The sequence below is a fragment of the Aedes aegypti genome, chromosome 1, assembly GCF_002204515.2.
Source record: "Aedes aegypti strain LVP_AGWG chromosome 1, AaegL5.0 Primary Assembly, whole genome shotgun sequence".
NCBI lineage: Eukaryota > Metazoa > Arthropoda > Insecta > Diptera > Culicidae > Aedes > Aedes aegypti.
Genome location: NC_035107.1, coordinates 220168587 through 220184641, shown reverse-complemented (window position 1 = coordinate 220184641; position 16055 = coordinate 220168587). Strand labels below are relative to the sequence as shown.

Below are 16055 nucleotides of genomic sequence, written 5' to 3'. Positions count from 1 at the left end.
CTGAAAGCCTCGTTAATAAAGACAATAATAATAATAATAAAAAATGGGACAGTTATGCTTTTATGGGCAGATTAGGGCCTGTTCACAAATTGCATATCGCTGAAAGGGGTGGGTGGGTGTCCTTGAAATGTTACAGCTCATACAAAATTTTTAGAATATGCATACAAAAAGCGTTACGAGGGGGTGGGTGGATGTCAAAAAATGGCATTTTTTCGGCGTTATGATATTTTGTGAATAAGCCCTTATTTTTCGTGAGCTCAAGAAACCAGGCAATGGACATGCCCTATATCAACTGCAGCGATTTGCAGTAGACAGGATGTCTCGGGCCCGATCTATCTGACAAGCCAATCGAGCCCTCTATCACCATAGAAGATGGTGTCTCCATCATGTCGATAGCCTGCAAGAAACATCAGACGTAGTCCTACCTCAACATCGTGACATCTCTGATGTGAAAGGCCTTTTCATATTAATTTTTGCGACACCCCTAGCGATGAGAAAAGCTCACTGCCCGGTCGAAAAGTAACTGTTGTTCAATTTGCTTGTGCGGTGAAAATTGTTATTTTCCTGGTGAATATTCGTGTGTCTTGTAACTTTTCCTACGCTAGTGCAGTGCATTTGAAACCTCTGATTTATACACTATATTCTTTTCAAGGTAAGTTTTTAATTTCAAGCGCGTTATTCAAGTTTTGCAAGAAATACCTACAGTGATGTGCGTGGGCGGAGAGATTTTGGCCGTGGTCTTCGCGGTTGCACGGTGATAAGTTTCCACTCAAAAATCAAAATAGAACAGCTGATCGTTCATATCAGTGGGATATCGAACTGAGAAGCAATTTAAATTCGCATCTCAAATTTATTGTCCCATATAAGAAGTAATTTCCCCTTATTTTTTTTTTTTGTTTCGTTGCTTTGAAAGTCGTTTAGACTTTCTTTAAGTGTTTAGCTTGGCATTTCATTTGTGTCACAGCATGCATCTCACCTTAGTAAATATTTTAGGGGCAAGACGAGGACGATTTAAGGTGAAGATGAATCGAAGCCAAACCTCAAGTTTTCAAGAGCACAAATCTGGAGAACCACACGTCCGTTTAAGCTGAAAACTTAATTGATTGATCACTAGTGATCACCAATCGATTAAGTTTTCAGCTCAAACGGGTATTCGGTTCTCCAGATTTGTGCTCTTGAAAATTTGAATTTTGAAAAACAAAACTCTCCCCACACGAACTTATGCCTCACTTCAATCTAATTACGATATAATTATCCCATGCACTGTAAACTCAGCATTACCCTTTAATGTGGGAAAAATACCCTTTATTTTCTGATATATGGAAACGTCAAATAAAGGGTACTTTATTTTTTTGAAATAAAGGGTATTTTATGCCCATTTATATATTCCGTTTATTTACCCTTTAATGGGTGAAAAAGTTCTTGCAATTTTGTATATTAGATTCACGAAACAGCGTTTGTTGTTCTTTAGTTTGTTAATATTATACCAGTAATAAGCATTTAAAAATGCGGATTCATAGAAGGTAGGTTACCTTTCTTTTCTTTTCGCGTCATCTATTTAAACAAACAATGAAATATTTTATAGAATGACTTTGCTGCTCAATACATCCCGTTGCATGTCCCGCTGTATAAAACTACCAGGAGCACCTGCCCCATAAAGCTCGTTGACGAATGGATTATTCTCTTGGATCAACATTTTTATTGTAAATATTTTATTGAATAAATATTTCTTGTATTTATAAGTCTCAGAGCTGATGATTTTATATACGAAAATTAATATTAAAATAATTAAAATTTAATATTTGCAAAAAAAGAGTAAATTTTACTCTGTTTCCCAAAAACGATTTTTCTGGATAATGGGTAAAATTCACTCGTTGATTTGACGTACAAGCCGTCTACTCTTTAATGAGTAAAGACCCTTTACTCTTTTTATGAGTTAAACTAGTTTCTCTCAAAGAGGGTACTTTTTTACCCTTTAAAGAGTACTTTGGTCTTACAGTGTGCCGAGATCACAGGGTTTGACTATTACCGCAGTGCATAAATCAGTACAGGAAAGTACAACTTTTTACGTAAACGTCTATTTTCTACCTCACTGTTAGGTGAATCGATTACAACATTTTTTGCATTAAAAGAAGCGCTTTTATGTACCATGAAACTTCTCCGAACAAAGTTCACAATCGATGGTTTGGGCACTCAAAAACGCATGAAATCGATAAAATAAAATACTGGAATGTAAGCAAAATCTGTCAAATTTACCTACAATCACGATAAGTTATCCTAAGGACTAAGGTATCTACAAATCTTGCTATGGTCCGATATGCATAAAAATATTACGTTTATGTTTTATAAGTATATCAAGTACATGAACAACACCAAAATTTGGTTAAAATCGGTAAAAGTCACTTGGATACTTGGTATGGAATGATCCATATAGTGTGAGAGAGTTAAAATCGGACAGGTTCTTTTGCTTAGCCGGAAAATCTTCTTGTTCAACAATATTGCGAATTTCTTTCACCACTGGACTATCGCAAAAGTTTTTATTAGAGCTTACAGAGAAACCAATCGATCTTTACATGTGTGTGACAACTAATGATATATTATATTAGGCATTTCACGGCGAAATCCTCTCTCTTTTGCTCTTTTTTTCCCTTTTAGCTGTCATCTGGCTCAGACCTATCGGTCCATAAAGCCAACACTGAGAACAGCATTGCGGTTGAAATTACTATATTAAAGGGTTAATTTAAATACACAACGCCACTTGATTTGTGCAGACTAAATTTGCATTTATTTCAAATATTTTGTGCATTTAATTTTACCATGGCACCATTTCGACAGTTAAAACTACTATGTCATGGTTAAAAACTTGCAGCAGGCTGGAATCGAACCGAGGATCTTGCGATTGTCAAGCGCGAACGCTTACCGCTCGGCCATCGATGCGGTTGGATCGAGAGTGAGCAAAACGCAAATAAAAAGCTTTCTTGATAGCTCAATCGTGATTGGAATAGTAAATTTAAAAACTTGTTCATGGTTCTCATTACTTCAGTGCTTGTTTCAGTGAAGTCTTGTGAATGGGTGTGTTGCAAGAAAAAATAATTTAATCGGACGCGAATTTTGATGGCCCCGTTGTAATTATAGCTTGATATAGTTAATGTTAAGGATTAATTACTTTATCTTATAAAATTCAAACTAATTTAAATATTTACATGTCAAACATTATTTTTAATTGTTTTTAGATATTCGACTATTGCTGCGTAACCAGGTTTATGTTTTTTTGCCAAAATTTGTTGGATTGGTATTTTATTCATTAAATTTGGAAAGAGGGATCTAACTGATTGGTATGTTGGGCATTCATACAGTAGGTGTTCAAAATTTTCTGTTACTGAGCATTCGTCACATCGGTCGTTTGGTATTAAGTTCCACTTAGCAAGTCTATCTTTAGTAGTCATGTGTCCAGATCTGATTCGAGATAGAATGATGGTGTCTAGTGTATCAAACTGCATTTCTTTAAACCATGGTTTAAGAGATATTTGTTTAGCATGTTCAAAGTGGAACTTACCTTTCTCAGATGAAATCAGCGTGTATTGATCCTGCCAGGTGTTTAGTGCTTCTGTTTTAAAGACATTTAACAAATCCTGTAGTGTGAAATTAATTTGTTCTATTGTGTTGCGAGTGGTTCCTAATTTGGCTGCATTATCAGCCCTATCGTTACCAATTAGATTAATGTGTCCTGGGATCCATTGGATGAATACTGTTTCTATGGCGGATTCTGAGACTGTATTTATTAACTGTTTTATAAGGTGGTTGTCTGTTTGTAGTGGATTTTTAATTAATGTACAGGCACTTTTGGAATCTGTGAATATAGTTAATTTTTTTACATGTTTAGTTTCTGCGTACTCTATGGCTTTAATGATTGCTACTATCTCGCAGTTCATAATACTAAAACCTGTTTTCAGTCTGAAGCTAAATGATACCTTTTCCACAGGGTCATAAAAACCAAACCTTGGAACAGAATCTAATAAAGAACCTTCTGTATAGATTTGATATGTGTTTTTATATTTTGTTTTGATGGGATCTATTACTAATATTTTCTGATTTATTATGGACATATTTGCCTTTTTGAGATTATCTATTGAATCTTTTACTGTGAGTCTATTCTGTAAAGTGGATATTGTTTTGAGCTCTAAGTTATCGGCTAATTGGAATAAATGAAAATTATTTATTGAAGCTACTTTCTCTAAAAATGTGATGTGTCTTGGTAAAAAATCAATTTGCATGATTTCTTTGAGGAGTGCTTCGTGAAGCCCAAGCAGGACAGTTCAGTTTTGCGTCGTCCGATAAATTTGGCTCACGGTTTCGCGCATGTTTTCGTCGCCGGAGATTTTTTTTTTTTCCTGTTTTCAAGCGTCTTGCTGGGTAGTGCTTCGTGAAGCCCAAGCAGGACAGTTCGGTTTTGCGTCGTCCGATAAATTTGGCTCACGGTTTCGCGCATGTTTTCGTCGCCGGAGATTTTTTTTTTTTCCTGTTTTCAAGCGTCTTGCTGGGTAGTGCTTCGTGAAGCCCAAGCAGGACAGTTCGGTTTTGCGTCGTCCGATAGATTTGGCTCACGGTTTCGCGCATGTTTTCGTCGCCGGAGATTTTTTTTTCCTGTTTTCAAGCGTCTTGCTGGGTAGTGCTTCGTGAAGCCCAAGCAGGACAGTTCAGTTTTGCGTCGTCCGATAAATTTGGCTCACGGTTTCGCGCAGGGAAAGTGTACCAGTTATGGCCATAGTGGTTCCCTATTTGGCCATACGGGAAATTTCGAGAACTTTCACATTTTAAATCTTTTTGAATGTTTAAACATCAAGATATATCTTAAATCTTACTACTACAACACAAAAAAATCTTTCAAAATGTGAAAACATTCAAGTAATCCCGTATGGCGAAATAGGGAACCACTATGTCCATAACTGGTACACCTACCCCATGTTTTCGTCGCCGGAGATTTTTTTTTTTCCTGTTTTCAAGCGTCTTGCTGGGTAGTGCTTCGTGAAGCCCAAGCAGGACAGTTCGGTTTTGCGTCGTCCGATAAATTTGGCTCACGGTTTCGCGCATGTTTTCGTCGCCGGAGATTTTTTTTTTTTTCCTGTTTTCAAGCGTCTTGCTGGGTAGTGCTTCGTGAAGCCATAGCAGGACAGTTCAGTTTTGCGTCGTCCGCTAAATTTGGCTCACGGTTTCGCGCATGTTTTCGTCGCCGGAGATTTTTTTTTTTTTTTTCCTGTTTTCAAGCGTCTTGCTGGGTAGTGCTTCGTGAAGCCCAAGCAGGACAGTTCGGTTTTGCGTCGTCCGATAGATTTGGCTCACGGTTTCGCGCATGTTTTCGTCGCCGGAGATTTTTTTTTCCTGTTTTCAAGCGTCTTGCTGGGTAGTGCTTCGTAAAGCCCAAGCAGGACAGTTCAGTTTTGCGTCGTCCGATAAATTTGGCTCACGGTTTCGCGCATGTTTTCGTCGCCGGAGATTTTTTTTTTTCCTGTTTTCAAGCGTCTTGCTGGGTAGTGCTTCGTGAAGCCCAAGCAGGACAGTTCAGTTTTGCGTCGTCCGATAAATTTGGCTCACGGTTTCGCGCATGTTTTCGTCGCCGGAGATTTTTTTTTCCTGTTTTCAAGCGTCTTGCTGGGTAGTGCTTCGTGAAGCCCAAGCAGGACAGTTCGGTTTTGCGTCGTCCGATAAATTTGGCTCACGGTTTCGCGCATGTTTTCGTCGCCGGAGATTTTTTTTTCCTGTTTTCAAGCGTCTTGCTGGGTAGTGCTTCGTGAAGCCCAAGCAGGACAGTTCGGTTTTGCGTCGTCCGATAGATTTGGCTCACGGTTTCGCGCATGTTTTCGTCGCCGGAGATTTTTTTTTTCCTGTTTTCAAGCGTCTTGCTGGGTAGTGCTTCGTAAAGCCCAAGCAGGACAGTTCAGTTTTGCGTCGTCCGATAAATTTGGCTCACGGTTTCGCGCATGTTTTCGTCGCCGGAGATTTTTTTTTTTTTCCTGTTTTCAAGCGTCTTGCTGGGTAGTGCTTCGTGAAGCCCAAGCAGGACAGTTCAGTTTTGCGTCGTCCGATAAATTTGGCTCACGGTTTCGCGCATGTTTTCGTCGCCGGAGATTTTTTTTTTTTCCTGTTTTCAAGCGTCTTGCTGGGTAGTGCTTCGTGAAGCCCAAGCAGGACAGTTCAGTTTTGCGTCGTCCGCTAAATTTGGCTCACGGTTTCGCGCATGTTTTCGTCGCCGGAGATTTTTTTTTTTTTTCCTGTTTTCAAGCGTCTTGCTGGGTAGTGCTTCGTGAAGCCCAAGCAGGACAGTTCGGTTTTGCGTCGTCCGATAAATTTGGCTCACGGTTTCGCGCATGTTTTCGTCGCCGGAGATTTTTTTTTTTCCTGTTTTCAAGCGTCTTGCTGGGTAGTGCTTCGTGAAGCCCAAGCAGGACAGTTCGGTTTTGCGTCGTCCGATAGATTTGGCTCACGGTTTCGCGCATGTTTTCGTCGCCGGAGATTTTTTTTTCCTGTTTTCAAGCGTCTTGCTGGGTAGTGCTTCGTGAAGCCCAAGCAGGACAGTTCAGTTTTGCGTCGTCCGATAAATTTGGCTCACGGTTTCGCGCATGTTTTCGTCGCCGGAGATTTTTTTTTATTTATTTATTTATTTATTTATTTTTTTTTTTCCTGTTTTCAAGCGTCTTGCTGGGTAGTGCTTCGTGAAGCCCAAGCAGGACAGTTCGGTTTTGCGTCGTCCGATTGATTTGGCTCACGGTTTCGCGCGTGTTTTCGGCTCCTAAGATTTTTTTTTCTGTTTTGGAGCGTCTTGCTGGGTAGGTATTTGGAAGGCACAAGCAAGACGGTTTGTTTTCGGGACGCCAAGAAGTTTTGCTGTCAGTATCAGTTTTGTGTTCAGTCGAGGATGGATTACCAACTGGTGAGTTCGTTTCATTCTTGTGATAATACATATTTTCTTGAAAGCGTAACTTTTAAGTAATTTTAAAACAAACTTTGTATGGTTCGTCACTATAAGTGTCGGCATTATGCTTTTTTCTTATACAATTTCAATATACATATATTTGTCTCTTTTATACGTTATTAAAAATTATCTTTTGAATTGTTCGACATTGTGAATGTTGACGTATTTTTTAAAACTTGTACCATATCGAGACAAAATGCAACGTAATACTCATATGTAATTTTCAAACAAACTATGTATAGTTCGTCACTACAAGTGTCGGCATTATTCCTGTTTCATATAATTTAAAATATATACATGTAATTTTCAGTTTTCGTCATTAATAAAAACATCTTTTGAATTGAGTAGTGTTTGATCCTTCGACCTTGACACTTGCTCCTGCTGGGGCGGGTGATGAGGGCAGGATCAAAAATGTCGCGCGTCGGTAGTGAAGCGGTGAAAAAGTGATCGGTTCGTTAGTAGTGTTTGATCCTTCCACCTTGACGCTGGCTCCTGCGGGAGCGGGTGATGAGGGCAGGATCAAATATGTCGCGCGTCGGTAGTGAAGCGGTGAAAAAGTGATCGGTTCGTAAGTAGTGTTTGATCCTTCGACCTTGACGCTTGCTCCTGCGGGGGCGGGCGATGGGGGCAGGATCAAACTTGTCGCGCGTCGTTCGCTCAGAGAAATGAAAAAGCGCCGCGGATCGCTAGTAGTGTTTGATCTTTTGATCGCGTCGCTTGCTCTTGCGTGGGCGAGTGACGAACACTTGTTCGGCGTTTAATGCGATTATCGAATTATTTCGCGAATCCGGTTAGGCGTGATTATATCATGGCTCGCATCACCAAACATTGGTGACTCCCAGATCTTTACCTTATCCCACTAACCCAATATCCTCTCCATGACAACCGTGGAGATGCAGAGGTGATCTCGGTCTCTAGTAACAACGGTAGTCACACTAACATTCCTTCCCTTCCCCGATGACCGTAAGGACGTGGCCGGCGCCGTTATTGACTTTTAAATTTGAGCTCTCGATTTGTGCACATTGAAGAATGGTAAGCTAATCCCAAGCCCCATTCATTAATTCCCTGTGCAACTTCGATTGTTCTGGTCAATCACGGAGTAGCAACTACGAATTGTACAGTCATCTATGCTTATGCTTATGCTTATGCTTAATTTGCATGATTTCTTTGAGGTGTTCGATTATAGGACTGCTTTTAAAGTATATTGTTTTAGCGACCTCTTTGGAAGCTAAAATTTCTGCTCTTAATTTTAAGGGTAGTTCTCCTGCTTCATATAAAACTACGTGATTCGGGGTTGATTTCAAAACCTCATGCAGGTTCTTAAAGCTGATAAATAGACTGTCTCTAATTTATTGAAATGTGTTTTTGCAGCTGCTGCTACAATTGTGATTCCATAATCTATAAGAGATCTAACTATTGCTTTGGTTATTTTCAGCATTTGTTCGGGATGAGCATCACTTCTTTTCCTAGAAATCATTTTTAGTATATTTATTTTCTGTTTTGTTTTGGTGCAGTTATATTCAATTTGATTTTTAAATGTTAATTTGTGATCTATTAAAATTCCCAAAAATTTGTGGCTTTCTACTATTGGAACTAGAGTGTTGTTTATTAGAATGTCTACATTCTGTTTATTAGAATGTCTACATTCGGATTGAATTTATTCGTGAATACTATTGTAGCTGATTTTTGTGGGTTTAGTTCAAAGTCTAGTTTTCTGAACTCTATTGATAGTTTGGAAAGGAAGGTATTCATTTTGTTTGAGGCAACTGCGACACTAAAACCTAATATTATTGCTGTGAAATCATCTGCGAACTGAATCAAGGTACCATCTTTCTGGGTTATTTTATGTACTATTTTTGTATATAAATTGAAAAATATGGGTGAAAGCGGGCATCCTTGAGGGAGTCCACTATTAGTAATGTTTATGATTTCTGAACCGTTATTTAATTGTAAAATTGTTTTTCTATTTTTCAAGTAGTGATATACCCAGTTTATTATATGATTAGGGATATTCTCTTTTCGAAGCGTTTCAAGCAGTTTATCTACATTAACGTTATCAAAAGCTTTTGATAAGTCGAGAAAAGTGGCTACCAGGACCATACCTTCTCTTTTAGAATCCTGAACCTTTGAAATTAGATAATTTACACAGTTTATTGATGATGTATGTTTTTTGAATCCAAATGAATTTATTGGGAGAGTGTTATCTATCTATCTATATAAATAAAAATGGAGTGGTGTTTGTATGTCACGAAATGGCTTCCGAACGGGTCAACGGATTGGAATGGTTCTTTCTCCGTTTTGTTCGTCAAGTGTTGCGACGTGTTTGTGTGTATAAAAATCCCAGGATATTTACCGGGAAAGTCGGAAAAACGAGCATAAACGGAACTGTCATTTTATATGGAACGATACATAGCGTTTTTCAACAGCCTACTTGATGGCAAGATGAAGTTTGGCGGGCCCACTAGTTTTTAATAATAAAGGTTGTAAGTTCTTTTTTTACAATACAATTTATCAATTTTAGCAAGACGTTCATCATTGCTAATGGACGATAGGAGTTATAATGGTTAGGATCTTTGCCTGTTTTGAGAAGCGGTATTATTTTGATTGCTCTCCATTCTTCAGGTTTATTACCCGAGTCTAAAACTTCATTTAGTAGTTCTGTCAGCCTTACTTGCAAGTTGAAGTTAGTACGTTTTAACATATAGAATGAGAGAAGGTCTGGTCCTGGGGTAGAGTGATCTTTTTTTGAGTTAATAATCTGCCTAATCTCTCTGAAATTTATATATTGCTGGTCCGGTAAAGGAATGTAGTCTAATTCTTTTGATATTGATGGAAAGTTTTGGTTTATGAATTGTGTTGCTAACTGTGGATCATTCAACAAAATTACGTTATTTTTGGATGGGCGACCATCTCCTATCATTTTAACCGTGTTCCACAGTTCTTTTTGTGTATGTCCGGATTAATAGAACTAATTAAGTCATTCCAACATTTTCTTTTTTCACTTCTTATCTTTCTCTTCAACAGGGCTCTTTCTCTTTTGAATGTTTTAAAATTTTCAAAAGTTTGATTTTTATAAAACTCTTTTAGTTTGTTGTTTTTTGAATTCAGTAGTTGTTCAATTTCTTTAGTCCACCAGGGTTTAGGTATTTTTTTTATTTTACCTGTATGAGTGTTATATTTAGATGAAATAATATGCTCTGCAAAAATTGGAGAAATGTCTTCTGGTGTGTGAGACATTTGAGGTTGGATTTTATTATTTTTTTTCTACTACCTGATTTTTGTTTAAGTACAGTGTCTTACCGATTTTGGCAACAAGGCTCGATTTTTATGTTGCCAAAATTGGGATGTTACCAAATTCGGGAATTTTGAAATGCTTGTGTTTTTATCATTCTAATCTCTAAAAGTATCAAAAAATGCATGGCAGTTACTACGAATGATGTGAAAAATGTCTGGGAGCCTTCTTCAGTTCAGCTTTCGATTTAAAAGCAGAAACATGTACTGATTATATGTGCCATCTGAAAAGCACACTTGTTCTACACAGTACAAGCGTGGTATTACTTCCAGTAGCCATTTGCGAATGTGCTTTAAAACCAGACCATATCAAAAGTAGCCGATTATGAATACAGGTTCTGTTGAGGATCCTTTCGGGTGGGTTTATTTAAGAGATTTCTTGAACATAGAGCGCAATTTTGGTGACCACACGTCTTAACAGTGAAGAAGCTTCTGAGTGGAAAAAAGTGTAAGTTTTTCTACATAACTTCTTACTATCAATGTTATCACGGTTGAAATGTAATGTCAACTTTTTTGTCACGACTGGCACCGCCATGCACCCAGAAATAGGGTTAATGAAAAAAAAAAACTCATCGAATTGTCACAAAGGTTTCTGGATACATCAAAACAAAATTCCAGCTTCCATGTGTTTAGGAAGGGAGAACTCAAAACCCAAATCAAATTGTATTAGCCTAAAAATAAAAATAAAATCATAGAGAACCGATATTCAATTCCATTTTAAGAATCAGTCAATTATATTTTTTAACTAAGTTAAACTAAACTACCGTTCATCGATCTCTTGCAGAGCTCTTAGCACTTTTTTTTCTTTGGATGCCCTTTTCCTGTGAAATATTACATAACATATTGAGTAATGAAATATAGTATCAAATCAAATTAAATACAATAATTTAATATATCAAAAATATAAGATAGCATGCAATAACCTAGAATCGTTGAATGAAAGATGATGTATGTATGTATGTATGTATGTATGTATGTAGATAGTCACCATCCTAGCTTGAGTCTTGCTCTTTCTCGATGTTTTCCTCAATAACTGTTACTAAAATTCCTACAGAAATACCCAAAAGAAATTATTCATCAATTATTCAATAAAATCTTCTACGGATTAACTAATCAATGATCACGAGACAATTTGAAAACATTTTGAAGATCTTCAAACCGCCACACATAATCCGATTACAAGCACATAACAATAACAAAACATTAACGATCAACACAGTAATGCTAATCATCTTAACATTTGATGCTTTTATTACACTTGTTTTTACTGTTGATTACTATCCTATTCCACCAAATTATTATGCCTTTTGACAAAAGGTGCACCTATGGGTAATCCATTGTCTCCGTTTTTGAGCGAGTTGTTTATGGCCAATTTTGAAAGCATTTTGAAAAAGAAAGATTTGTTACCACAGCGGTGGTGGAGATATGTAGATGATGTTTTTAGCATTATCAAAAAGGATTATTTGCCAAAAATTTTAGAAACAATTAACAGTATCCACAAAGATATTAAATTTACTCATGAAGAGGAAAAGCATAATAAACTACCTTTTTTGGATTTGCTAATTATTAGGGAATCGTCTCACTTTGAATTTGAAATTTACCGGAAACCAACTAATACTATGCGAGTTATTCCGAGTACTTCCAACCACACTTATCAGCATAAAATGGCGGCTTTTCATCATATGATACATAGAATGCAAACCCTTCCTTTAAGTGAAACTGGAAAATCAAAAGAACTGGATTATATTTTTGAGACGGCTAGGCTTAACGGATATAGGAATAGTGCAATACAAGCAGTAGTAGATAAGAGGGCAAGGGATAAATATAGGAAAAGTATGACAACACTTACTGCCGAAAAAGAGGATTTATAAAGTCAGTGCGCATCGTACCTTCGTGCTGTGCGTACACGAATTCTCTCTGCTCTTGGAAGTTTTCTTAAAAACTACCTAAAGCAATAAAACAGTACTTTTCAGTGCTATAAAAACAGTACTTTTCAGTGCTAAAATTAAAAACAGTACTTTTCAGTGCTACTAAAACAGTACTTTTCAGTACTATTTTTCTACTATTGATCCCTTTACGATCCTTGTTTGGACCCGTGCCTTCGATTTTTCGTTGGACCCGTTGGCGAAAGCTAGCGGTGGTAATCCTTCTTGGACACCGTCTTGGGAAAAAACCTTTCGAAGGTCACGTCTTCTTTCGTTTATTAATTAAACATGGTATCAACAACAAACAAAAGGAAGGGTGAATCTCTGAATTCACTATTTCCTTCCAAAAAAGTGGGTTTTAAAACTGTCACTACACGTGGCAAGAATGGAAGAAAGGACGTTTCTCCGGAATGCGAACTTTCTTCCAAGGGTGAAATGAATAATTGTATCGAAATGAGCAATCAGTTCGATGCTCTAGACAAATTTTCCGAACACCAAATCGAAGCAGCCTCTAGCCCAGGCTCTTTGATTCAAGTGAGGAAGCAAAGAGTGCCGCCTATCGTGGTCAGTTGTTCCGAATTTGGGGGATTTAGGCAGGAGATCTTGAACTCCATTAGGGGAATCAAGGTTTCCTTCCAAATCGCAAAGAAAGGAGACTGTCGCGTTTTGCCGGAAACTCTTAAAGATCGTGAGCTTCTTCTCAAACATCTTGAAGAGAAGAAGCACAATTTTTTTACTTATGACGACAAAACTGAACGTTTGTTCAAAGTTGTCTTGAAAGGTCTCTCAAGTGACTATAAATCACCTGAAGAGATCAAAAATGGAATAAATGATTTACTTGGATTTTCCCCAGTCCAAGGTTGCCAAAATAGTTAACCTATTGAAAGACGTATATTTTATATGTTTATCAGTATATTGAAGCTTATGCGCTACAATCTTCAGATAAGGAAAGTATTGAAAGGTTCAATTATTACCAATGCCTAATTAATTGTCTAATTTCAATGAATTAATTGGTTGTGTTCGATTTTATCAATGAATTTAAATTGTGAATAAAAATAACACCGCAATTGAATATGGTTTCCTGGCAACCTATTCCCGTGATAAAAAGTGATTGCCGAGGAAAGCAAAGTGCATTAATTTTGATTTGTGATTTAAAGCCTAAAAATTCAGTGTTTTTGAGTGCTTTATTGACAAATCAAGAGTTTAATAGTGCATAAGTGATCGGTGCGAAGCTTTTGTGACAAATTGGAATTGGGGCGGAGAATTGGACTTTTCAAAGTGGTGAGTTTTTCTTAAGCTGTTCTTGTGTTGTTTTATTCGGCAGCTCACAAATGACAATAATTTCGTAAGCATTTATTTCATTCAATGATAAAACCCATGTTATATGATATTTTTGTGAAAGATGAGGTATACATGGAAGGTTATAGTTCAAGGAATATATTGAGTGCATTGAAGGTAACTCTTGTTCCGTAGATAAATTTCAACAAAAACGACAAGTGAGTGCTGCCGAAAATACCCTCAGGGTGCCGAAGCCATCATTTACCCTACATTCATTTAAATAATGACCAAGATTCTAATAACAGACCTGATGCTGATACCAGCCTTGCTTAATGCCAAAAAGAAGAATACTGGAAAACGATCTGCAAGCACTTGAAGTTTTCGAACATACATGGAATTCTTTTCAATTATTCTGTTTGTTCGTACTTCTATCCAAAACTAATCCCAAGAAACTCCTTCCTCTATTTTTTGCCTTGACCGTGAAACTTACTTCCATAATCAAGAGTTATTGGAGAGTAATTTATTCAAAAAGTTCTTCAGAAATAAGTTTCTTCAAGACCACCGACAAAATCCTGCCCGCTTCGGTTCGGAACCATTCTTCTTCTCTCACTTCGAAAACGTGCCATGTATCCTCAATTCCGATTCAATTTCCATACTAACAACGAAGACTAATAGCGCTCCGGTTCCGAAAATACATATCTTCGAAACAAGACCACAAATTAATGTTTAATGATTCCCCTTTCGCTGAACTCTTGGTTCGCCTTCACTCGGAAGGTATCTTCCGAGGGTTATCTAGTTAGGTATATGCGCGACATTTTAAACTTGGAAACTCCTCCGTAATTTATTCCGCTCTGTGTGCATGTCATGTGGCTGGCTGGCTGGTCTGGTCACATTTTACCCAGAAGCAAGAAATAGATGGTACATGCGTGCCAGGTGCCATTTGGAGCTCGTTCGACGCCGGTTCGGCACCATCCTGGCAGTCACCTCTCTCACCCACACACTCGTCGTTTTCAGTGGATCAATTTTCAGGAAAATCACGGCGATAGCTTTCCGCGGTAGCCACGTTGCCTCGCAGCTAACTGTTGGGTCAAGTCTATGGTACGCGAAGAGATCGAATTTACAGCTGAGCTTGAGCTCGATGTGTCACAACATTTCCCCTATACATTTTCGAATAATAACCTATCTAACTTTCTGCAAAATGTAGAATGCCTCTGCATTGACGTAGCTAGGATTATTTTCTTGGAGGAACGTAGACGTTAAGTAGATGCCTGAGATTTCATACCACGATTACCTACATAGAATTATATAATTTTTTTGGATGCTTTTGCTTCTGGCCATTGTTCTTCTTCTTCTTCTTCTTCTTCTTATTCTTCTTCTTCTTGGCATTAAGTTCTCACTGAGGCAGTGTCTGCTTTTCAGTTCAGTGTTCAATGAGTACTTCCACAGTCATTAACTGAGAGCTATCTTTGCCAAAGTTGCCATTTTTGTATTCGTATTAATTCGTAAAATTCGTATTGGTGAGAAATAGGTCGAGAACGCAAAGGTTAAGCATGGCATCTATCAGAAGCTATAGTTGTTCGAAATCAATTAACCCATCAATTGGTGCGCTTTTGCCGGAAAGTCAACATTTCTGAATACAGTTTTGAAATTTCTTGGAGGAACCTAGCCCACTTACTTTCTACACCTATGTGCTTCTGCCTCATGCAATGCACGCGAGAGAACCATTTTGCGGCCCATGTTATTGCCGATGCGTGGATCTCTGACCACCCCGGGGGAATTCCGTGTAGAAAATTCACACTGCCATCAATGGAGAACGTGGACGACAACAATAATGGCCCGAACCGGAAGTCTTTCCTCTGGGGGCTGCTGTGCACATTCCGTTCTCTCCGGGTGGATGGCGCTATGAAGGTGCGTACCTTTCCATTAGTGTCAATAACTTGGATTGTTGTGAATTAATTATGAATGTGCGCAAGTTTTCAGCTCGGTTGCCTCGAGGGCGATGTGATGCCAGAGCATGAGAAGGAACAATATCAATTTTCCGGTTCGATGGTTGTTTTAGCCGTCGCAGGAGCGGAACGTATCAGAATTTCGAAACGATTTTTGAAGAGCGATAGTGTAGAAGGTGGATAAGCTTTCGCACAGTCAACCAGGCTCCGCTTTTGGAGGAACTTTCAAAAATTTATTGTCATTTATTGGTACTGAAGAAAAGAGTTTCTCAACGTTTTCAAGAGGGTTCATAGCGACGAGTTAATTAAAATAAGTAACTTTCAAGATCGCCTCAAACAAAAAAAAGAAAAAACCGACAAGAGATTAGAGAGAAACCAAAAAGAGACCTAGCAGGAATCAAGAAAACAAAAATGAAACTAAACATGAACCACAATATAAAAGTTTTTATAAGGATTTCTAAAAGATTACGATCATACATTCTTAAAGGTTAAGGTCAACTCCTTGTGATCTTACGGCAAGTATTACTGTATTTATTTTTTTTATGATTTTCTCTATGAATTTCCATGTAAGAAGCAGATCATGGGTTGAATTCCAGGCCTCGTCGATAGATATGCTTCTTTGTAAATGTATCTTGGATGTGTATT

General features: G+C 37.9%; 1 protein-coding gene across 1 annotated transcript in view; it reads left to right on the top strand.

Moving 5' to 3' along the window:
- The first annotated feature begins 479 nt into the window (after positions 1-479).
- LOC5578521 (RISC-loading complex subunit tarbp2) overlaps positions 480-16055 on the top strand; it is a 32444-nt gene continuing 16868 nt past the window's right edge. Inside the window, exon 1 of the mRNA XM_001663856.2 lies at positions 480-652. The gene's annotated coding sequence lies outside the window, so the exon portion shown is untranslated. The remainder of the gene's footprint in view (positions 653-16055) is intronic.